Source organism: Meriones unguiculatus, chromosome 10 (genome assembly GCF_030254825.1).
Source record: "Meriones unguiculatus strain TT.TT164.6M chromosome 10, Bangor_MerUng_6.1, whole genome shotgun sequence".
Taxonomy (NCBI): Eukaryota; Metazoa; Chordata; class Mammalia; order Rodentia; family Muridae; genus Meriones; species Meriones unguiculatus.
Window position 1 is genome coordinate 108,807,646 of NC_083358.1, and position 24,106 is coordinate 108,831,751.

Consider the following 24,106-nt stretch of genomic DNA (forward strand, 5'->3'; position numbering starts at 1 on the left):
GGGGGGTGGGAATTGAACTCAGGACCTTAGGAAGAACAGCCAGTGCTTCTCTCTCTCTCTCTCTCTCTCTCTCTCCTTAATCGCTCACTATTCTGGAAAATCTCCTATTTTCTGTTTCGAGAACAGCAATAAGGAAAGCTTCCCCTCTCTCTAGCACGGCAGAAACGCTGTCAGTCCCACAGTTACTAACTTCCACAGCTGGAGCAGATCTGGAAAAGGCTGGCTTGGACACAGATCCGTCCTCCTGTTCCGTATGAACTCTCAGTCTTCATACACTGCTCGAGCTAAGGGTGTCTTAGGGACGGAGAACACAGCACGGGAGAGACGGGTCCTTTGAGCGGTATGATCCAGTGGTGCGAAGAGCCCTTTCGATGCATGTCTTCATTCCTGAAGGAAATACACAAAGGTTATTGATTTCTTGGATTAGCATACATACTAGTGGGCTTTGCTACAGAATTTTTGATGGCGCACAGACACAAACTAATGTCCGAGTCGACAGCTTCACCTGAGGGACTGCCAGCAAGTCACAGGTTTCAGAGCACAGGATCGGGGAACCTATATCCATATGCTGCTGGAAATACCCAAAGTGAAACCCAGAGGCCATACAGAAACAAACAGAAACAGACCAAACAAAAACCTGGATCCACGAAGTGTAAGGAAACCGTAAGAACCGGAGTACATGAACAACTGGGGCGCTTGGGAAGATTGTTCTTTGAAGAGACTGTACCTTTGAATCAGCGCCCCACGAGCTTCCCAGAGGAGGGGCAGAGCTCTCCCGCCTCGCATAACTGGGCCCCTGGCGGCTTGTGTACCAGCAAGGTCGGTTTAGGACAGCCAGCTCCAGCCAGGATTCTGCTGCTCAGACAGAGGTGGGACAGTAGACCTCCGCCACAGCTCAACAGGTCAGGGGTCTGTGGCCCCCTCTGCCGTGACTCCATACACCTCAATCTAAATGCCAGGAGCAGGCGCAACATGCTGGGTTTGCTTTGTTTTGTTTTTTGAGACAGGGTTTCTCTGTGTAGCTTTGGCTCTCCTGGACTCCGTCTGTAGACCAGACTGGCCTTGAACTCACAGAGCTCCGCCTGCCTCTGTCTCCTGGAGTGCTGAGATTACCCTGCCACTGGCACAGCACATCTAGCCTCCAGCAAGTGCTGCCCCATGGATGCCATCCCGCCACATCCCAGACACCCATAAACCAAAGTCACCATGGGGGTGGGAAAAGGGAAGCCTACCTATGCTCAAGATCCTGCTCAAACTACCTTCATCTGCTTCCAGTCCCTTGGAAGGCTATTTACTGCCCACTGTGTCACACCTACCATCTTTGTGCCATATCAAAATCTCTAAAATGTGTTCTTGTCAGACAACTGGGTGGGGCCAGTGAGTGAGGCACAGACTGGACTTTAATTCCAGTGACAGGGGCAGGAGGATCTCTGCATTTAAGACCAGCTTGGTTAACAGAGTGAGTTCCAGGGTAGTCAGGGCTACACAGAGAAACCCTGTCTCAAAAAGGGGAAGGAGGAGGAGGAGGAGGAGGAGGAGGAGGAGGAGGAGGAGGAGGAGAAGGAGAATGTATCTACACAGGAGAAACAGCAACAAAAAGGACGCTGTCGAAGTTTTCCTGCAGTTCCGGGACTCTACCAGAAACCTTGTGAGCCGGGAGACAGCCACGCCAAATCTTTAAAGTGCTGAAGCAAGAAAACAAAAAGTCAACTTCTGTGCCATAAAAATCCTTTCTTAAAATTAAGTGGTCTGGACTTGGAGGCCCATGCATGTAACCTCAGCACGGGAGAGGCTAAGCCAGGAGAGTCAAAAGTTCAAGGCCATGCCCAGCTGTATTATTCCTCCAGGAACACCACTTATAGAATGAATATATATATGAATTCATAGGTCTATTGAATTCCATCCAGAAACTGACAGTGGAGGTTGTTAATGACCTGGCGACCTTTTTTTGCATTGTGTAGGGACAGACCTCACCTACTTCCCCAGGCTGACTAGTCCAGACTCCTCCCTCCCTAAACCATCACCCATCCTGAGGGGAGAAGTTACCAGTATTATGACCATCTAGACCCTCCAGCTTCAGAACCCACTCTCATGGCGGCGCGTACTTGGTAAAAGAGTTTCTATGTAGGCACATATTAAACTGTCTATTGTGCACCTGGAATTGGACTGATCGGTGCCCGGAAACCTTCCCCAGCTTGCACTGGGGAATATGCTGACATGGAACCTCCCGGCATTAAGTCTCCGAGATCTGATCCAGGTTGACAGGCCAATCTGCACGGGGTTCTATTATCTTTTCATGTGGTTCCCTCCCTGCCTTACCTGCAGGGACCCCTCATTTACAGGGGTGGTTCCCTTCCCCCACCAATGATTGTCTACACTGGGAGGTCACCCTGCTGGTCACTCCAGAGGCTGGATGTCTCGGCTGGTCTCGGTGGGTGCCAAATTTGGAGGAGTAGGAATGGACTTGGCGTCGGCAGGGAGAGCAAGCAGGCGGAGAAAGAGCTAGCTTCCTTCCTGCGTGTCCCCCAAATGGGCTGCCAGCAGCTGGAGCTAACCGCCCCAGAGATCCCGACTAGACGTGGGTGCTCCCACTTCAGATGATGTAATTTAGAAAAAAAAATCTCTCACAGCTGTACCCAGCCATTTGGGTTTTAGGTAATTCTGGATTTTGTCAAGTTGACAACCAAGAACAGCCGTCACCCCCACTAAATAGGGAGCCGGAAGGCAGCCTGGACTGCAGAGGCCGTTCTCGTGTACACGCGCGCGCGCGCGCACACACACACACACACACACACACACACACACACACACACACAGCAGCAGCAGCAGCAGCAGCAGCAGCAGCAACGATAACAAAACAGTAAAAGAAAACTATCTCAAGACGCAAAAATACCAGGAGAATTCACAGCCAGCCAGGAGCGACGGCCAGCCCGCACGCTCGGTTCTTGCCTTCGGGAAGCGCATCTCTGGGGGTTGAAGGCGAGCCCAGCCTTCGCACAGAGTTCCGGGACAGTCAGGCTGTGCAGAAATCGCCTCCAAACAAAATAACGGACAGGCTGAACATCGTAACCGCCAGACACCACCCCGCACACTCATGAGGGATCCTGAAGGCACAGAAGAACGCAGACCAGCCATACGAAATAGCACAATAAATCAGGGCGAGCGGCCCGGCGGCGGCGCCAGGGGTGGACTCCGTGGGCCGCTGGTGGCTCCCCAGCTCTCGCAGGGACCCCCCCCCTCCGGAGGTACCCAGCCGAGAGGGGGCCTGGAGTCCGAGTCTGGCACTCGCCGCGGGGGAAGCAGCTGAAGGGTTCGTACGGCATCTCCTGGGCTGGGAAGGAGCCGGGGACCTCACCGCAGCTGCCCCCACCCAGGGAGAGATCTCCGGCCCCGCGGGGGGAGGGGGCACAGGGCCAGGGCTAGCCGGGTGCGACTGGACCGCCGCTCCCAGGGGTCTTTCCGGTTCAGCTCCGAGGGGATGCGCAGTGCTGGAAGGAGCCTGCGGTTTGGGGTTGCAGTCCCTGCGGTCGGGATAGCCGTCCTGAGCTGGGGCGGGACGGAGGACTCCCCCCCCCAACAGGCCTCCTGCTCTCTGCCTGACCTCTTCTGGAAAGTGTCTGTAGACACAGGCGTCCCCAACCACATTTGATTTGTGGCTTTGACCCAGTCGGTCAAATTCGGTTCGATTCGAATCCGGAGTCTCAGCACCACGTCCCTCCTTTCCTTCCTGATTCTCCAGCATTTGTCTCATCCCAGCTGCTTTGGGACATGTGGTGTCAGGCTTGTCCTTCCCACAATTTTTATGCTAACTAACGTGCAGTTATTAAAGCTTGTTTTACTTGGAGTAAAATACAGAACCGCTTAAGATTTTGAGAAAAGTGATCTACACCCAGACTCTTACAGTGAATTGCTTTCATCCCTGCAAGGTCTTTTCAGGTAAGGCCCGCTGTCCCTGACTTATGATTTGTCTCTTACAGTCCCTCGGGCAAGTCCAGCAGGGTCTACCTGAAAGAGAGAGTGGGAATGATCGTGGCAGAGACTCGAAAATGGAGTCAAGACAGGTTTCTGATCAAGACTCTTTTATTAGGCACTCAAGCAGCTTTTATAAAGCAAAAACCCGCAAGCCACTTCCTCATGGCAACAGCCCATTTGGGTCTCTTGGCAAAACACCCGAGGATTCACACAAGGTCACACAGGTTTGTCATCTAGGTCTCAGGGACAGAGCACCCTGTGACTGTGCCAAGGCCGGTCTCTGAGAAACTGAGCTCCAGATTAAACCCACATCTGCCACGGCCAAGAGGCCAAATTCCATCCCCAGATCCTTCAGTAGAGTGTAAAAGAAGCCAAAAGTGTGCAAGTGAGGGGCAGAGCAGACAAAGGAGTCAGCTCAGGATTACCTGAAGGAAAGGCGGCAACGTTTACCTTGAGCTGGGTTTCCCAAAGAGAAACACCCCCAATTGAGGTCAGCTTATCTGCCTCCTGGCCCTGCTCTGTGGAATAGACAGTCTTAAATCACCAGATCCCACGGCCCACGGCTTTCTGAACGTGTCTGTTATGTGGCTCATCACCCCTGTTAGGTTCGCCCCCCAGGCTCTACAGGCCACAGTGAGGGTCCATGAAGGAACACTGCTTTCTGGCTTGTTCTGCCTGGCTTCCTCAGTTTGCTTCTTAGAGACACCAGGACACACCTGTCCAGGAATGCCGCCACCCACAGAGAGCCGGACCCTTCCACATCTATCAAGAAAATGCCCTTCAGGCCACCCTGATGCGGACATCTATTCAGCTGAGCGTCCTTCTTCTCAGATGACTCTAGTTGTAGCAAGCTGACAAACATCTATCCAATACAATTGACCTTTGTCATCTTGACACACGAACGTGTCGGTATTAAGCCATAAACTTTCCTGTCTTGTCAGATGTCATGTTAATACTAATAACACAACAGAAAACAGTATAATTTTTACAGTCCTCCAGGTTTCAGTACTTTAGAAATCCAAGCTCTCCTTAAAAACATAATGTCTCATGCCAGGTATGGTGGCCTAAGCCTTTCATTCCAACACTTGGGGGAGGCAGAGGCAGGTGGATATCTGTGAGTTTGAGGCCAGATATCCACCTGCCTCTGCCTCCCCCCTCAGTAGAGGTCACTTTATAATTCTATCTGTTGCTCATGACGCCCTCATCTGTCCTCCACAGACACTTCAGGCATGTGGTGGACAGAACACGCATATAAGCAAAAGCACCCGTGAGCATAAGGAAACCTTTAAGATACAAATTGCATTTGATATTTTAAAACCCAGGGTAGGTGTGCTACAAGGCTCAGAAATTTGTTCAATCAAGAGACGTGGATGTTGTTGTCCTCGGCAGTTGCTATCTTGTGTAATTTGCATAAGAGGAATTAACTGCAAGCTTTGGGGATCCCCAGCAAGCATCTGCGGAAGGGGTGGAGAGACAGGACCACTTCTCCCTCTCGGAGGACCCAGGTTTGGCTACCAAGACCCATGACGCATCTTAGAACGATGGAAAACTTCCAGCTCCAGGGTATCAGCCGCCCTCCAAAAACACTGGGCAGCGCACTTGGGAAACATTGTTGCCTTTATAAAATAGCTGTATTCCAAACAAAAGTCCAGGCTACTGTTTCTAAAACAATATGTATTTTGTATCTTACATATCTAACAATTGTAAATAGGCAAAACACATGTTAAGAATCCTGAGGACTCTTACATCTTTTTCTTTCTGACGGAGTTACTTTAACGGATACCTTAACATTTTAAGCCTTGTGGGTTGCGGCTCAGCGGTCCCTCTCTTTCTTGCTGCTCTTCACACAGGCCCGGGTCGGGACCAGCGCACCTCCTGCTGTTCAGGACTTGTCGTAAAACTAATAAAGGAATCGCCCCTGGGGGAGGTGATTTTTGCTGTAATGTTTTTTTTTAATATATTTATTCTTATTATTTTTTTAAATTTATTACAGTGTATTCACTTTGTATCCCAGCTGTAGCTCCTTCCCTCATCCCCTCCCAATCCTACCCTCCCTCCCTCATCCCCTCCCAATCCTACCCTTCCTCCCTCATCCCCTCCCAATCCTACCCTCCCTCCCTCATCCCCTCCCAATCCTACCCTCCCTCCCTCATCCCCTCCCAATCCTACCCTCCCTCCCTCATCCCCTCCCAATCCTACCCCCCTCCCTCATCCCCTCCCGATCCTACCCTCCCTCCCTCATCCCCTCCCAATCCTACCCTCCCTCCCTCATCCCCTCCCAATCCTACCCTCCCTCCCTCATCCCCTCCCAATCCTACCCCCCCATCTCCTCCCATGCCCCTCCCCAGTCCACTGACAGGGAGGTCCTCCTCTCTTCCTCTGACCCTAGCCTGTCAGGTCTCACCAGCACAGGCTGCATTGTCTCCTCTGTGGCCTGGCGGGGCTGCTCCCCGCTCAGGGGTCGGTGATCCAAGAGCCCCTGAGTTCAGTCACAGACAGCCCCTGCTCCCCTTACTAGGAGACCCTCGTGGGCACTGAGCTGCCAGGGCTGCATCCGAGCAGGGTCTGGGTTGTCTCCACGCCTGGTCCTCGCCGGGGCCCGGGTTCTGGTCCCGCGCTCTCCTGGCGGCGCTCCTTCCCCTCCGGGTCCTGCTGTCCGCCGCGTTCTCCACAGCCTTCGGACGTTGCCGTCTCCCTAACGAGGCTGTCCGCAGACGGCGTCCGCCGCGTTCACGCCCGGGCTCTCCCCGCGGCCCCCCGAGCCCCGCGCCGCACTCCCCCGCGCCCCCGCGAGCCCGCCGGGCCCAGCGTCCCGACCTCGCGCGCGGCTCCCGGGGTTGGCGGGTCGCCGCGGGCTCCGGCTCACCAGGCCGCCGGCCGAGCGCCTCCCACACCGTCTCTGTGGCGCAATCGGTTAGCGCGTTCGGCTGTTAACCGAAAGGTTGGTGGTTCGAGCCCACCCAGGGACGACAGGCTTTTGGTCCTTTCTTGGTGAACAGTCGCCCGGGGAGCCGGGCCCTGGCCACCTCCCGCCCCCACGTCACCCCGAAACGCCCGGAACCGCGGACGAGCCGGGCCCACGCGGAGGACAGGCTCGCCAGTGGCCTGGAGGAAGCGGCCGCGCCAGCTCCTCCCCTTTTGGAGCTCCGGCCCCGGGACGGACGCACGGACGGACAGACGCCCCGGGCGCAGCCCCCGGCGGCCCGCAGCGAGGCTCGGCCAACAGCGCCCGCGCGGAGCTTCTCCCGTCACCGGCCCGTGGCTCGCCGTGATCGTATAGTGGTTAGTACTCTGCGTTGTGGCCGCAGCAACCTCGGTTCGAATCCGAGTCACGGCACTAAGGCCAGGTGTACTGCCTTCTTGCTCCTCTCGGCGGGAACCACATTCCGGCGCCCCCACCTCGCTGAGGTCCTGCCGCACACCCCTGCGGGGCCCAAGGCGGAGATTGTTGACACTTGGAGCCTTCGCTGCTTTCAGCGTGATACCGCGTGTAAATCTTTATTTTATACGGTTTTCTTTTTCTCTCACGTTTAATTTTTTAAACTTTTATTCTCTGTGAGTTTCACATCAAGCACCACAGTCCCACTCATCGCCTTGTCCCCTTGTATGTGCCTTTTGTCCTAGCAGCTTCCCTCCCAAAGGAAGAAAAAATAAACTAGACCAAACAGAGCAAAGCACAGCGAAGGTCTCATGGCGGGAGCTGTAGGGTCTCACGGCATGTACCCGGTCTAGCCCTGTGGTCACACATTTTCACCGGCAAAGAGTCCTTGGTGTGGTCGAGGCCTCTGGCTATCAGCTTTGAGGAGTCTCACGGGGACGCCTCCCGGTTCCCCTGCGGTTGCCCTGTTTCACTGAGGTCCTGCAGGTCCGGGTCTGCTGCTGACCATTTCAACAGCGCGGAGATGTTGTAGATGTTGGGGGTCTGGCCTGGGCGGTAGCTGAGCTGGCCGGGAGTTCTGGTCCGCCACCAGGCAAGCTCCCCAGCTCCCCAGGCGAGGCCGCTCGGGGCGCACACCAGCAGGACGCAGGGCCAGCTCTCCCGCGCCCTCGCCAGCTCTCCCGCGCCCTCGCCAGCTCTCCCGCGCCCTCGCCAGCTCTCCCGCGCCCTCGCCAGCTCTCCCGCGCCCACCCACGCCTCCAGAATCAGCTCACCGTGCTGCCCCAAGGGGCGGGACAGCTTTCCCACTCTCACACCCTCAGCTGTGCCTTCACCATCGGGGCCAGCTCCACTGCGCTTTCCAGGCACGGTACAGGGCCTGCACGTGTGGATTCCATCGATCATGTCCCGACTCAAGCTGAATATTGCTCGGAGAGATCTCACCGGTCTTTCACTACCACCCTCTGCGAGGGTGGACGCTGGAGTTTAATCTCATGCAGATCAGCTTCAACGTTCTAGAAGGCCTCGATGGAGGTTTTAATTACCACTGGTAGCAATAGGCCAAGTCCTGGAAAACTCTATGAAAGAGACGCGAGAGATGGCCCCTTATCAACCCTTATCAAAATGCCAAGCCTGAGAAACATTCACAGCAACAGTAAAAGAGGCTGTCGGACAACCGGAACCCGTTGTCCATTTGAAAGTGGCATAAAACACTAAAGGGTCAATCTTGTCTAAAAACGTTAACTTTCGCGAACAGAGCGAAAGGAGGGTTTACACAGGCAGCTGCAGGGCCTGCCGAGGGCTTCTGGGGCAAGCTTCCAAACAGGGGGCTGCTGAAACCAGAATCAGACCAGCAAAGTCCCAGTCAGTCCTCTTTCCCATCTTCCTGATTTTGTTGAGAATTGTCCTGATTACCAGACCAAGTCCGGTCACACTGTATCTAAATAAAAGTTGAAAAAATTTAAAAAAGAAAGGGAGAAAGAAGGAAAACTGTATAAAACAAGATTTGTTACTACTAAGACAAAACACCACCAGATGGAAACACTCACACAGGTATCGCCGATGAAGATGAGGAACAAGAAACGGTGATAGTGGGCCTGAGGCACGGTGGGCCCTGAGTCAGGAAAGACAAGACTCCAAGTGTTAAAAATCTCCGCCTTGGGCCCCGCAGGGGTGTGCGGCAGGACCTCAGCGGGGTGGGGACGCCGGAATGTGGTTCCCGCCGAGAGGAGCAAGAAGGCAGTACACCTGGCCTTAGTGCCGTGACTCGGATTCGAACCGAGGTTGCTGCGGCCACAACGCAGAGTACTAACCACTATACGATCACGGCGAGCCACGGGCCGGCGCCGGCAGAGGCTCCGCGCGGGCGCTGTTGGCCGAGCCTCGCTGCGGGCCGCCGGGGGCTGCGCCCGGGGCGTCTGTCCGTCCGTGCGTCCGGAGCTCCAAAAGGGGAGGAGCTGGCGCGGCCGCTTCCTCCCGGCGGGGAGGCCCGAGCCACTGGCGAGCCTGTCCTCCGCGTGGGCCCGGCTCGTCCGCGGTTCCGGGCGTTTCGGGGTGACGTGGGGGCGGGAGGTGGCCAGGGCCCGGCTCCCCGGGCGACTGTTCACCAAGAAAGGACCAAAAGCCTGTCGTCCCTGGGTGGGCTCGAACCACCAACCTTTCGGTTAACAGCCGAACGCGCTAACCGATTGCGCCACAGAGACGGTGTGGGAGGCGCTCGGCCGGCGGCCTGGTGAGCCGGAGCCCGCGGCGACCCGCCAACCCCGGGAGCCGCGCGCGGGGTCGGGACGCTGGGCCCGGCGGGCTCGCGGGGGCGCGGGGAGTGCGGCGCGGGGCCCGGGGGGCCGCGGGGAGAGGCCGGGCGTGAACAGCCTCGTTAGGGAGACGGCAACGCCCCGAGGCTGTGGAGAACAGCAGGACCCGGGGGGGAAGGAGCGCCGCAGGGAGAGCGCGGGACCAGAACCCGGGCCCCGGCGAGGACCAGGCGTGGAGACAACCCAGACCCTGCTCGGATGCAGCCCTGGCAGCTCAGTGCCCACGAGGGTCTCCTAGTAAGGGGAGCAGGGGCTGTCTGTGACTGAACTCAGGGGCTCTTGGATCACCGACCCCTGAGCGGGGAGCAGCCCCGCCAGGCCACAGAGGAGACAATGCAGCCTGTGCTGGTGAGACCTGACAGGCTAGGGTCAGAGGAAGAGAGGAGGACCTCCCTGTCAGTGGACTGGGGAGGGGCAGGGAGGAGAAGAGGGAGGGAGGGAGGGTAGGATTGGGAGGGGATGAGGGAGGGAGGGTAGGATTGGGAGGGGATGAGGGAGGGAGGGTAGGATTGGGAGGGGATGAGGGAGGGAGGGTAGGATCGGGAGGGGATGAGGGAGGGAGGGTAGGATCGGGAGGGGATGAGGGAGGGAGGGTAGGATTGGGAGGGGATGAGGGAGGGAGGGTAGGATTGGGAGGGGATGAGGGAGGGAGGGTAGGATTGGGAGGGGATGAGGGAGGGAGGGTAGGATCGGGAGGGGATGAGGGAGGGAGCTACAGCTGGGATACAAAGTGAATACACTGTAATAAATTTTAAAAATTTAATAAAGAACCTTTTTTAAAAAGGTAGAATTATGATGTCTGAGGTGAATGGATGGAACGAGAAACAATTGTCTTGGCTGAGGCAGCGCATACACAAAAGAATTTTTTTCCTTATATAATAAAAACATTCCAGCAAACATCGCCTCCCCCAGGGGCGATTCCTTTATTAGTTTTACAACACGACCTGAAGAGCAGGAGGCGCTGGTCCCGGACCGGGCCTGTGTGAAGAGCAGCAAGAAGGAGAGGGACCGCTGAGCCCAGCCGAGGTCAGAGCGAGTCGCGGCCAGGAGCGCGCGCGGGCCGCAGCCCCGCAGGCCCCGCGGTGAGTTTCCCGCGCGGGGCCCGGCACCGAGGGCGGCGGGGAAGCTCACCGCTCCAACCCGGGTCTTTCCGGCTCCTCCCCACGGTCCAGCGAGCTGGTCGACCAGGACTTGTCTTAAAGCGACGTCGGGGGTCCGTCTGCCTCGCTTCCCCGCAGCCTGTGTTCACGTGACACTCTTCCTCTGCCTTTAAGCTGCTCCCCCCCTTCCTGTGACAGAGCCAGCATCTATGACCACTGCTTCTAAGGAGTCAGGGGGTTTTGGTTTCTCCAGACAGCTTTGCAGTCATGTCGCAGTTAGTGTGCGTTGCCAACTTGACATAACCAGGGTTCTGCTGGGAAGAAGGAACCTCAGTTGCCTCGCGATTGCGGGCTGCCTGGGGTGTCGCTCTGACAGCTGATTAGTGAACGCGGTCCCGCCTGCTCCTGTCAGACCCGGAGTCTCGCTGCTCAGGAGCTCAGGACCGCGCCCTTCCCAGGAACCCTCACAGACCACGACCTGATGCAAAAGCAAGAGGTTTATTGAGATAGGGTCGCCCCTCCAAAGACAGGAGCCGACCCCGAACATGCAAAGCCCAGGGTTTTTATACCTGAAAATCAGGTCACTTTGCTCTATGGTTTACAGCTGGTTGTAGGTAGTTGACAGCTGGTTGTAGGTAGTTGACAGCTGGTTGTAGGTAGTTGACAGCTGGTTGTAGGTGGTTGACAGCTGGTTGTAGATAGTTGACAGCTGGTTGTAGGTGGTTGACAGCTGGTTGTAGATAGTTGACAGCTGGTTGTAGGTAGTTGACAGCTGGTTGTAGGTAGTTGACAGCTGGTTGTAGGTGGTTGACAGCTGGTTGTAGATAGTTGACAGCTGGTTGTCTCTCAGAACAGTTCACCCCGCCCTTCAGGAGCTCTCTGCACCTGGCTTCAATTCAAAGAATCCCAGTTGTTTCTCATTCCCGGGTGGCCCCTCACTCCTAGACCCACGCGTCTGCGCTACCTAAGAAAGCTGACTGTGAGTCAGAGAGAACAAGCCAGTAAGTAACCCCCTTCCCCCAGAATTCTTCTGCTCGACTTCCTCTAGATTCCTGCTTGAGTTCCTAACGTCCCTCTTGAGGGACTGTCACCTAGAAGGGCAAGACACGGTTGCCTTGTCACAGCCACAGAAAACAGACAGGGTTTCCCTGTGTAGACAGGCTGCCCTGGACTTTGTAGACCAGGCTGGCCTCGATCTCACAGAGATCCGCCTGCCTCTGCTAGGACTGAAGCTGTGGCGCTCCCTCGCCTGACTAAACACCATTGTATCTCAGCGGTAGCAAGTAATGAGCTTGAGGCGCAAAAGATCGCCGGGCAAAGGGACGATAGTGCCGTGACTCGGATTCGAACCGAGGTTGCTGCGGCCACAACGCAGAGTACTAACCACTATACGATCACGGCGAGCCACGCGGAACGATGGGGCCGGCTGCCCGCGCGAGCGCCGTTGGCCGAGCCGCAGTCCAGGCCCGCCTGGCCCTGACCCCGGAGTCTGCTTCCCCACTTCGGGGCTCGGCCGCTCCAGAGTGGAGGGGAGAGCAGGCCCGTGACACCCGAGGCCCTGGCTGCGAGGAGTCGACCCGTTCTGTCTTCCTCCCTGGCGGCTGGGGTGAGGCCGAGCAGCGCGCGCCCCTGCTGCCTGGCTTTTCTTTGCTGTGCGCTCCCACAGGCTGTGAACGGTGCTCGGGGCCAGCCTGCTCCACACGGGGGTTCAGCCCGAGCCCTGCAGCCAGACCCGGCTCAGGATAACAATAAAAGTTAAAACTCGTTCCCGGGATCCTTTTCCAAGACGCTCTCTCAGCTGACAAAACCTACCCTTTTCCTGTCAATAATAATTTATTTTGCTATTGCCACATACATTTTTAATTAAATGGGTTTTATTTAACTGCTCTCACTCACTGCTTTTCTGGTTACAAATCAGACATAGAATCTGACAGGAGCTTTGGCCCTCCTCCTGGTCCCCATTTCTTTGACCAATGTTCTAAGTTTTCCTCTGGGGGTCCAATCGCCCTGTTAGTGTTTACGTGTTTACTATTTTTTTTTTAATCCGTTAATTTTTTCTCTCCTTTGGTGACTTATTTTCTAAAACTCCTCTAGTCCTTGCCTCAGGGCCTCTGACCTGTGCCTTTCGCTTCCTGCCACCCCCGTTTAAGCGGCATTCCTCCCTTGCCGAGCTAGTCTTGACAATTTCCCTTTTTTGTCTGTGTTACGGGCTCTACCACCCAGGCTGTTACATGTATTCGATTGTTTAAATCTTTCTAATTTGTTAAAAAAAAGATTCATTTATTTACGATGTATACAGTGAGTGCTCTCTCTTCGTGTACCAGATCTCATCATCGATGGGTGGGAGCCACCGCATGGGTGCTGGGACGCATGGGTGCTGGGAATTGAACTCGGGACCTGTGGAAAAGCAGACAGTGCCCTTAACCTCTGAGTCATCTCTCCAGCCCATAAAAGTTTTCTAATTTTTAAAAGAGATTATTATTATTATTATTATTATTATTATTATTAAGAAAATTAGTGACAGCTGGGTGAGGTGGTGCACACTTTTAATCCCGGCACTGGGGAGGCAGAGGCAGGTGGATCTCTGTAGTCTGGGAACAAGCCTGGTCTACAAATCGAGTCCAGGACAGCCAGGGTGACACAGAGAAACCATGTCTGGAAAAACTAAAAGGAAAAGAAGCGACATCTAAACCCATCGGCTATGGTCATCACTTCTTCAAGCTGAACCAGGTGACCGCGTGGCGTTGGCCCTTGACCTGGAGGACTGCTGCGGGCTGTGCCGGCTGTCGGTGGATTGTTTTACATTTAGGTGACTTTTTTTTTTTTAAGTAGGATCTTCTGTAGCCCAGGTTGGCCTCCAGTTCCCCAAGTGGTAGAGAATGGCCAGCCTCAAACTCCCCATCCTCCTGCCTCAGCTTTTCCAGTGTTGGGAATTTCAGGTCTCTGCCATCAAGGCTGGCTCTGTTTTTAGAAGATAAATGTTGTGGCATAGATTTTCTTTCTTGCCCTCAGTGTTAAAAAAAAAAAAAATTGCCTTTGCTGTGTTCTCACATTGCTTCTGATACAGCCTTGGAAATTGCAGAAAGAAATTTGACATGAGCTATCTCTTTGTACCACACTGTTTTCCCTGGAGTTGGTCACAGCCTGACTGGGGCTTGTTCTGCATCGTGACTCTTGGATTGGGTTTCCCAGTTCTTTGAACCTCTTCCTTTGATTGTAACAGGCACCCGGACCTTACTTAGCACAACTGACTCCATGATGGAAGTTCCATTCAGGTTTCTGGCTAACTGCTCTTGCTAACTGATGTATGTCAACCCAGGGTATGTTTATTTTATTTTTTATTTTTATATTAATTACAGTTTATTCACTTTGTATCCCAGCTGTAGCCCCCTCCCTTGTCCCCTCCCAATCCCACCCTCCCTCCCTCTTATGCCCCTCTCCAAGTCCACTGATAGGGGAAGTCCTCCTCCCCTTCCACCTGACCCTAGCTTATCAGGTCTCATCAGGACTGGCTCCACTGTCTTCCTCTGTGGTCTGGCAAGGCTGCTGTCCCCTCAGGAGGAGGTAATCAAAGAGCCAGCCACTGAGTTCATGTCAGAAACAGTCCCTGTTCCCATTACTAGGGAACCCACTTGGATACTGAGCTGCCATGGGCTACATCTGTGCAGGGGTTCTAGGTTATCTCCATGAATGGTCCTTGGTTGGAAAATCAGTCTTAGAAAAGACCCCTGGGCCCAGATATTTTGGTTCTGTTGCTCTCCTTGTTGGAGCTCCTGTCCCCTCCAGGTCTTACTATCTCCCCCTTCTTCCATAAGATTTCCTGCACTCTGCCTAAAGTTTGGTTATGAGACTCAGCATCTGTTTTGATATACTGCTGGGTAGAGTCTTTCAGAGGCCCTCTGTGGTAGGCTCCTGTCCTGTTTCCTGTTTTCTCCTTCTTCCAATGTCCATCCTATTTGTCTTTCTGAGTGAGGATTAAGCATCTTACTCAGGGTCCTCCTTCTTGCTTGGCCTGTTTAGGAGTATAGATTTTAGTATGTTTATCCTATATTATATGTCTAGTATCCACTTATAAGTGAGTATATACTGTGTGTGTCTTTCTGGTTCTGGGATACCTCGCTCAGGATGATCTTTTCTAGTTCCCACCATTTGCCTGCAAATTTCACGATTTCCTTGTTTTTAATTACTGAGTAGTATTGCATTGTATAGATGTACCACAATTTCTGTATCCATTTCTCAGTTGAGGGACATCTGGGTTGTTTCCAGCTTTTGGCCAGAGTATGTTTTTTGTGCTTAAGAGCTCACCCTGAGAAAGGTTCAGGGCTATGTCAGGATCCTGAAAACCCAGGGCACTTCCTGCCACCTGACTAATAATGACTTTGTTTTTTGTTTGTTTCTGTTTTGTGAAACAGGGTTTTTTCTAAGTAACAACTATTCTAGAACTCACTTTGTAGACCAGCCTGGCCTCAAACTCACAGAGATCTGCTTGCCTCTGCCTCCAAGTGCTGGAATTAAAACTACATATCACCACAACCAGCTTAAACTGAAACTTAAAGAAAAAAGAAATGATTTTTAAAACGAACAGATCCATGAATTGTAAAAAAAAAAAACAAACTTAAATGGCCCTAAAATGTGAAAACTGGGCTTCATCAAACGCATGGGCAGAGAAGGAAGAATGCTTGAAGAAACAGTGACTGAACGATTGCCCAGTTAAAACAAAGATTATTGTATTGTGGGGTATCACGTGTGTGCCTAGTGCGCTAGGAAGCCAGAGGAGGGCATCAGGTCCTGAGACTGGAGTTACAGACAGTCACAGTGTGGGTGCTGAGGGTTGAACGCGGGTCCTCTGCAAGGGAAGCCAGCGCTCCTAACCACTAAGCCATTTCTGCAGCCCCAGTTTGGGTGTTTTCAGTTGCTTGTGGATATAGTGCCCTGAGCATGGCTCTGCAGTGTGCATCCTGCTGCTAAGCCCTCTAAGGAAGCTACCCCCTCCAGCATCTTTTAATCTCCAATGTTTCGTTTGGCTGCTTTTAAACATTTGGAATCTGCTTTTAAAGATGTGAGCCTGTGGAATTCAGGCATAGTCACCAAAAGTCCTTTCTTCTAGCACCATGGCACAGCTGCTGCCTTTCCACCGATGGGCTTCTCGACTTCCAGTCATGGCTGCCAGAGCCTTGGCATGTTTGCTATTCCTTAGCAGACCACAGTGGCGGTTGTTGCCTGTGAGTAAGCTAAATGACACTGCAGTGCACACCCAAAAGAGCTAGTTTTACGGTATATAAAATGTATGTCAGACAAACAATTCAAACACTTGCTTGGGTAGGCTGAGGTGTACTTATTCTGAGGCGAATGGAGATTGCTAGAGGTTCCCAAAGAAAACTCGCTTTGATCCTTTTAGAGATTCAGGTTCTGTCACTGACAAGACACCCCCAAGGCCTGGGTGATCTTGGTCGTGACTGCGCTGTAGGGACTTTGAAACGTTCAGATCATGTGGGCTCAGGGCTTCTCATGACGGGAGCCCCTGACTGTGGCACGAGCGGATGTAGGCCTAGGAATGTCAGAGGTAAATTCTCACCCCCAACAGCATCCTGGTCAGGAAAAACTCTTCTGCACTAAGAACGAGAATGAGCCCTGGGAGATGCTTCACAGTTAACCTTCTCACCTCTGAGGTGATGGTAGTTCCAACCAACCCAAGAAATGCTCAACTTGATTAACCTAGGACAGGTACAGAGAGTGTTATTAAAATAGGGTGATGGGAGCTGGAGAGACGCCTCAGAGGACCCAGGGTAGCTGACAGCCCCAGGAGAGCCCATGCTACCTTCTGGCCTCACTGGGCACATGTGCGTGACACACAGACATGCAGGTAAAACGCCCATAAAATAAATGATAATCATTTATCATAAAATATCATAAATGATAACGATGCCCTGCTGACCGCTGGTAATAAAACACGTGAGCCACATGTACAGCCTGAAGACTAACCGGTAAAGACCTGTAAGAAAGGCCCCTCACTGGATCAGCCCTTCCCCTGGGGGAGAGGCTCATACAGGGTCCTCTTGAGCAACCTCCTTCGGTCAAACTACAAAAGACATTCTTCATGGATTCATATCTGCAAAATGAAAGCTGCTCCTCCGTCGCCGTTGCCTCAAGTACATTGGGATACATCTTAACTTCTTATAAACGAGGTAGGTTCCTTTAATCTCTTTTTCTTGTTAATGGCATCTAATTCTGTTTATCAGGAAAATAACTAGACTGGGCCCCACTAAGCTTGAGGCAGGGATAAAGGGCTGCGGCGGTGCCATCTCAGCAGCGTTCTGCTTTGTTTTCCTTTGAGATACGGTTCTCTCTGTAGCTATGTCCTGGATTCTGTAGACTAGGCTGGCCTTGAACGCGAATGGTTGTGAGCCAACACTTAGTTGCTGGGGACTGAATTCAGGACATCTGTTTGTAACCACTGAGCCAACATTACAGGCTGCCCAAAAGTGTAAGCATGCGCCCAACGTGGGGCTCGAACCCACGACCCTGAGATTAAGAGTCTCATGCTCTACCGACTGAGCTAGCCGGGCACTTGCTGCTACATTACTTTTTAAGAAAAACCTTAAAATGGCTGGTGACCGTAACAACTTAATTCGGCCTTTGTAAACAGAGGCAAGTGGATATCTGTGATTCTAAGACCAGAATGCGTTCCAGGACAGCTGTGGCTACACAAAGAAACTCGGTCTGAAAAGGAAACAGCCAACCAAACCAAAAGAGAGTGAGAGGGGGAGGGGGAGGGACAAAGAGAGGCGACAGAGAGAGGGAGGGCGAGGAGGAGGAAAAACTTTTTTAGGTAATCTGGTCACTGGTCCCATGGACTAGCCATAAATGTCTATACAGTGTGTCCCTGCTCTGAAGCTTAGGGTAACAGCGGGACTGTTGAAGTGCTCTCAAGCAGATGGCTCTGCTCTACACTGGAGATAATCAGAAATAAGCAAGAACCTTTTCAGGTTTAGAACGCTGCACCTCTAAAATAGTGCAACTTAGTTAAATGGCTCCCTTCTGGTGGGAACAAAGCTTTTTATTGTTTTACATTATTTTCATGCTGCTCTTGGGATGAATTCCTGCTGTTGAGTGTAGCTCGGTCATAATATTAAAGCTAATGCTTTGCTGCCACTTGGACTTGGCGGCCGTGAAAGCGACAGGTTGCTCCCCTGGATATGAATGCTGCTGTGGCTACAGCCTGCGTCCTAGGTTACTCCCAGGATGGACTGGGAGCTGTACATTAGGATACCCCTGGATGCAAAGGACACTGGGTAATGACTCTCCTGTCCTGCAGACCTCCCCACTCTACGGCATAGATGGAAGAGGTCTGTTTTTCGCTGCTGTGGCTATTTACCCCAGTTTTACTCCTGAGAAAGGATTAAAACGGCTTAGGAAAAGTTGGTGCATACATAATAATACATGGATGTTATTCAGCTCTAAGAGAAGAATGGGTGGACTTAGAATATATGGTATTAAGCAAGGTCACACGACCTCAGAAAGAAGCCACGCGTTCCCTCGGAGAGAGAGTCTGGCCAGTGATAATGCAAAGATAACATATAAACAAATGTGTAAGTACAGCACAGCACGAGGAAGGAGAACAAGAAGGGCGGAGAGTTCAGGGGTGCGGAAGGACTCAGTGCAGGTGATGGACACCAGTCATGAAAGAGCATATACGCAGCTGGTTGGGGGTGGCCCACGCCTTTAATTCCAACACTGGGGAGGCAGAGGCAGGCCGATCTTGAACTCAGGTTCAAGACCAGCCTGGTTTACAGAGCAAGTTCCAGGACAGCCAGGGCTACAAAGAGAAACTCTTCTCTGGAAAAAGAGAGACAGAGAGAGAGAGAGAATTAGAAGAGGTTATGTGACATATAAAATATTGAAATACAACAAAGCAATTTTTACAGGTTTAAATGTATTTAACAGTTTAAGAAAGACTTCCGATTGTTCTGTTTTGCGTGCGTGTGTGTGTGTGTGTGTGTGTGTGTGTGTCACAACTGTGCTTGGTGCGCTTGGAGGTCAGAAGAGATGGAGTTCTGGATGGTTGTGAGCAGTCTTATGGGTACTGGAACTGGAACTTGGATCCTCTGAAAGAACAAGTGTCTTCGATGCCGAGCCATTTCTCCAGTCCCTAGGTAACATTCTTATTGAAATATAATTACATTGTTTCCCTCTACTCCCTGACCTTCTTCTAACTCTTATGTGCTGGTGAGGATCTCCCTCCGAAACACAGAGTTAAAATTAGCAGGGCCACTATTCTGCACGAACGGGTGGCTGTGCTGGCTGGTTTTAGAGCAACTTGACACAGCTAGAGCCATTTTGGAAGAGGGAGCCTCGACCGAGAAAACGGCCCCTCCAGATTGGCCTGTGTTCTCTTGGTGACTGACGTGGGGGGGTCCACGTGGGTGCTGCCGTTCCTGAGCTGGTGGTCCTGGATGCCCTAAGCAAGCTGAGCTGGACGGTGGGGGGACACGCTTTTAATCCCAGCACCAGGCACAGAGGCAGGCCAGCCTGGAGGACAGCAGAGGCTACACAGAGGAACCCTGTCTGGAAAAACCAAAGACGGCACTTGACATACTAACGGCAGCACTGAGGGGACTCTGCCGGCACTAAGGCAGGTCCTAAGTGTGTACCTGACAACGCGATTCGGCCGCCTCCCGGGTCTGGGTCTCGGCCATCTCTCGGTGGAGCAGGACCCTGCTGTGCCCGACCTAATGCTGGCTGTGGCCCGCCGTCATGGCGTGTGCTGCCAAGCCTATGTGGATCCATGTCCTGGAGAAGGTCGCGCCTCCAGATTCTGTGTCATCACCCTCTGGGCTGTCAAACCCCCCCCCCCCCCCGTTTTATGAGAGGTTGAGACCTTTGACCCCTGGATAGGTAGGGGCAGGTAGGTGCTCCAACTAAGATGGCTCTTCAGCCTTCGCCAGCCTCTCCGAGGAAGAAACTGAGGCAGCACAGAAAGGAGAGTGTGAGTGAGGCGGGGGTGGGGGTGGGGAAGGGGCCCCTCGGCTGCAGTGTGGCTGAAGCCTCTCGCCGCTGAGAAGCAGAACGACCACCTTCGCCAAGCAGGTTCCTGACGGAGGACGGCGGGGCTGCGAGCCGGAGGCGGAGGCTGGACGGCGCCGAGCGAGGCCATCGGCCCCGAGCTGCCCCCTCGCTCTCATCGAGCCGAGCCGCTAAAGGAGGCTCCTCCTCCCCTGAGCCCATCCCCAGATGGTCTGGGCGGGGAGAGCTCCGCCCTCGGCTGGGGAACTGGTGGGCGCACAGCTTCGGGAGCGCCCTGCGGTGACCCGCGCGGCTGGACGGGAGTCTGACCGTCGGGCGTGAGCTCCCGGCTCCCCGCAGGCCGCTGGGAGGGGCTTTTGGGGGAGTCGGCACAAGGGCCACCCTGGCATCCCCGAGGGCTGGAGCCTGTCCTCGGGGGTCCGGAGAGGCTAACCGGAACGCAACACACAGATGCTGGGGGGTGGGGGTGGGGGTGGAGGGCGACGCTCCTGTGCAGCTTTCGAGGCCCGCTTGGGTTCTGTTCCGAGTCATGCAGCGGCCTCGGCTGCACATCCCTGTGCCGCCCCCTGCGGGGCCCAGGTCAATGCAACCCTGGGCCAGGTCCGTTCTTCCGTCCTCCCCCTCCTCCTGCTGCCTCTCCTCCTCTCCTCTTCTCCTGGGCGTCGCAAGCCGAGTGGGAAATGGGTCCAGAGCTCCCGCCCCACAGCGGCGGCTTAGTAAACTCTCGTCGACGGAGCGCACGCGGCGACTTTCCATCGCTCTGGTGACGGCCTGCGGCTGCCCAAACGGCCGCCGCCCGGATGGATGGGCGCGCGGGGATGGGTTTCTCTCCTCTTGCTCTGTCCGGCTCCTGGGTGGCTCTGAGGTCGCTGTGGTTGTCAGGCCAGCGACGCTCAGCCGGTTTGCGGGCCCCGGTTTGCGGGGGCAGCAGAGGTAGAAGGAATTCTGCGCCTTGGAGCTCCTGGAGAGGCAAAGCTGGTCCAGATCACCACAGCCGGCTGGTGGGGAGAAGGTCCGAGTTTCTTCCTCAACACTGGAAAAATCCAAAAGCTCAGGGGAAGCGTTTTATATGGCTGTTCCTCTGTGGAAATTCACTGAGACGCACAGCGGGCCCTGCCTTAGCTTTTCTTGCCTTCTTCCAATGCAAAGCCAGCAAGAGGCCCCTAAGCATGCATTGGTGGTTCAATGGTAGAATTCTCGCCTCCCACGCGGGTGACCCGGGTTCGATTCCCGGCCAATGCAGCATCACTGGTTTTTTCTGCCTGTCCCCTAGTTTTGAGAATCTAGGACCAGGACTCAGGACCGGGCTGGAAGTGAGCAGGTGAGCACCAACAGCTGCTCAATGACGAGGCGACCCAAGGCTTTTATTCTTCTGGCAGAAGATGGCTTCACAGCCTACCCCAGCAGGAGAAAAGAAGGTAACCCCTGTCCTGCTGTCTCTCAGCGTCCCTGAGCCGCAAGTCTCAGATTCGCAGTGTCTCTCACAGGAACAGTTCTTTCTGGGGACAATTCTGCAAGGACAGCTGCTAACTAAAGCACCGAAAATCGGGGAAGGAGACCGGAGCCCTGGCATTACTTGTAAATGCCAACCACATGTTTAGTTAAAACTACTAGTCCCCACCGAGGTTAACTTCAGAGTAGGCTAAATAAACAACACAAAAAATACACAAAAACCTCACTTTTGAGGGTTACAGGAACTTTACAAACGATGGGAACATTGCAGCTGTGTAGGTGCGGTCATTCTCCCTCACACAAACCTAGCACACCCCGATAACGAAAGCTGACAACAAGGGGAACCCACAGGAGGGTGAGGCACGCTTTGAAGAGGCGCTGGCCTGGTCAGCACCAGCGGTGACGGGTCTTCCGGCCTGAACAGCTTCCCGCACAAGCCTCTCCAGAACTCGCTGTCCTTCACCGCCCCAGCCGGGGGAGCCCACAGCAGTCCCCCACTACCAGAAATTTCACAGTCGAGTTTCCCGCATTTGGGGAAATCGCAGGGGTCAGCACCCCCCGGCGTGCAATGGGGGAAGCCTCGCCCTGGGAGAACCACCTTCGTGATCATGGTATCTCCCCTGCCAAGTAAGTATGCCTCCCCGGCCAGCAGGCCACGCCTGACGCCGGCCGCTGCCCTCTGAACACAAGGTCACTTTGCCCTAGGCTCCCGCTGGCCTTCTCGGAGGAGCTCGTGTCTCCTGGGGACGTCTGCCACCCAGGGCCCCGCTTCTGCCTCCCATGCCAGGCGAAATCGGCCCGGTTTCCCAAGCCGAGCGGCCCCGGCAGCCCCTGCGCGTCCCTCATCTGCATACCCCCCCCGCCCCTCCTCCCCTCCGCCCTTCATCTCCCCTTTGCCCCCACCCTCCTCTCCGCCCTTCACCTCCCCCTACCTCCACCCTCCTCCCTCCACCTCCACCCTCCTCCCCTCCGCCCTCACCCTTCTCCCCTTCGCCCTCCCCCTCCTCCCCTCCGCCTCACCCTCCTCCCCTCCGCCCTGACCCTTCTCCTCTCCACCCTCACCCTCCCTCCCGCGCCCGCCCCAAAGTAAGCCTCTGTTTGGCCTACTCCTCTGTCTCTCAATGTGGACTTACCATCATTCCATTTTAGCTGCCTTGTTGGCTCATTGGCAGATTTTGCGACTTTAAGGTTGACAGCTTCTCCTTTTCCCCACAGCGTGCGCCCAAGGACTCTCCATTCTTCCTTTTCTGCCGCTCACGCTGTTCTCACCATAAATTTGCTTCTTTCAAGTCTGTAGACCCCATCATCTATTATTATCTTTATCTAAACAGTCAACTTTGTGTTTTGTTTTCTTTTTCCTAGACAAGGTTTTTCTGTGTAGCCCTGGCTGTCCTGGAACTCGTGCTGTAGAACAGGCTGGCCTTGAACTCAGAGAGATCCGCCTGTTTGAGTGCTGGGTCTAAAGGTGTGCGCCACCACCGCCTAGACTCAGTCAATTTTTCCCCAAAAAACAAAATTTCAGTAATATCTTCACTTGTTTCTGATGTTCCTCAAAACTTCAGTGGAACATCGATATTCCAGTGTAATATCCAAATTCACAATACAACTTGTTTAGTTGGTTGTTTGGTTTCAAGACAGGGTTTCTCTGTGTAGCCTTGGCTGCCCTGGACTTGCTTTGCAGACCAGGCTGACTGGATCTCAGAGAGCTCGGCCTGCCTCTGCCTCCCTGAGTGCCTGCTTTAACTTAAACCAGCCTTGCCAGGACAGCAAACCCCTTCCTGACTGAAGTAAGCAGGAGCTACCAGAGGACTCTTACACTTGGACTACCCGGGGCGCTGTTGGAGGCTGACAGTTGCCTTGTGTTTTCACCCAAGTGGAGCTGGAGGAGCACAGCTTGCTTCTGGCCAAACAGCTCCACCTCTGAGGGCTTTCTTCAGAGGAATCTCACAAGTCTGCACCCGCAACTCATCCACTCAGAGCTCTGCTATCGTTTAAATTGTCTCAACATCCTGCACAGCCCAGTTCAAGAAAGAAAAGTGGAGCCAAGCTTTGCTCCTCACCCTCTTAAAAAGCACATAAATCCAGACTCCCTAGGAGGTGGGCACTGCTCCCTCTCCGGACATCCTGTGTCAGGCAGGGAGCTCCAGCTTCTTGCAGCGTGCACTGTCTTTGCTGCAGACTCCTGTCTTGTGCAGACTCCTGGTCCTGCAATCCTTTGCTTTAGAGAAACAGGCTCTTTGTGACATCAGGTCTCCACCCCCACATCCTTTCCACTCTCAGCCCCCTCTACTCCATTTGGCCTGCCATTCTCTGTCCTTCATGGTCCCGGCTGTTAACTGCCATCTTCTAGACTTCAGTTCTCTGGGGCCCCTTTTGATGTGCCCACTAACCTGTGGGCACCAACCCACTAACATAGACCACCAACATCGACACATGCTGGCAGCACAGGTCAGTCCATGTCTGGCCACGCCAGGCTGTTTTGTGGTGAGATTAACTGGGGCATCCATTCACAAAGTAACTTCACTGTTTGTCATTGCCCCCATGGGAGCATGGGATGGCCTCGTGGTTCTGTGCTCTCCTGCTTTCCTGCCTTTCATTCTTTCATATCCAGCACCTTCACGTATTTGGAGCAACTCTGCTTAACATCCAACTAGAGAATCCTGTCTGAAGGGTTAAAGTTTTTTCAGCACACAAACATCCTAAATTGGCACTTTTCCCATGAATATAATCTCTGGATGGTCAGAGCGTGCTTGAGTGTGTCTCAGTCTAGTCTAGCTTTTCCAGACCACATTTGAAGGCTACCCCTCTCTGAGATGCTGCCGCTACCCAGAAATGCTCCCGTCTCCACAAACAGGTGGGACTTTGAA

The 24,106-nt window shown here is 53.9% G+C and overlaps 8 non-coding genes across 8 annotated transcripts; 3 read left to right on the forward strand and 5 right to left on the reverse strand.

Moving 5' to 3' along the window:
* Positions 1 to 6,867: 6,867 nt before the first annotated feature.
* Positions 6,868 to 6,941, forward strand: Trnan-guu (transfer RNA asparagine (anticodon GUU)). Its single transcript has one exon. It is a non-coding gene; the product is annotated as a tRNA-Asn (tRNA).
* A 296-nt stretch (positions 6,942 to 7,237) lies between these two features.
* Positions 7,238 to 7,309, forward strand: Trnah-gug (transfer RNA histidin (anticodon GUG)). The gene has a single exon. It is a non-coding gene; the product is annotated as a tRNA-His (tRNA).
* Positions 7,310 to 9,107: 1,798 nt separating this feature from the next.
* On the reverse strand, positions 9,108 to 9,179 carry Trnah-gug (transfer RNA histidin (anticodon GUG)). The gene has a single exon. It is a non-coding gene; the product is annotated as a tRNA-His (tRNA).
* Positions 9,180 to 9,478: 299 nt separating this feature from the next.
* Positions 9,479 to 9,552, reverse strand: Trnan-guu (transfer RNA asparagine (anticodon GUU)). Its single transcript has one exon. It is a non-coding gene; the product is annotated as a tRNA-Asn (tRNA).
* Positions 9,553 to 12,092: 2,540 nt separating this feature from the next.
* Trnah-gug (transfer RNA histidin (anticodon GUG)) lies at positions 12,093 to 12,164 on the reverse strand. The gene has a single exon. It is a non-coding gene; the product is annotated as a tRNA-His (tRNA).
* Positions 12,165 to 17,256: 5,092 nt separating this feature from the next.
* Positions 17,257 to 17,329, reverse strand: Trnak-cuu (transfer RNA lysine (anticodon CUU)). The gene has a single exon. It is a non-coding gene; the product is annotated as a tRNA-Lys (tRNA).
* A 3,629-nt stretch (positions 17,330 to 20,958) lies between these two features.
* On the forward strand, positions 20,959 to 21,029 carry Trnag-ccc (transfer RNA glycine (anticodon CCC)). The gene has a single exon. It is a non-coding gene; the product is annotated as a tRNA-Gly (tRNA).
* Positions 21,030 to 21,710: 681 nt separating this feature from the next.
* LOC132646098 (U1 spliceosomal RNA) lies at positions 21,711 to 21,874 on the reverse strand. Its single transcript, XR_009584232.1, has one exon. It is a non-coding gene; the product is annotated as a U1 spliceosomal RNA (small nuclear RNA).
* Positions 21,875 to 24,106: the final 2,232 nt, after the last annotated feature.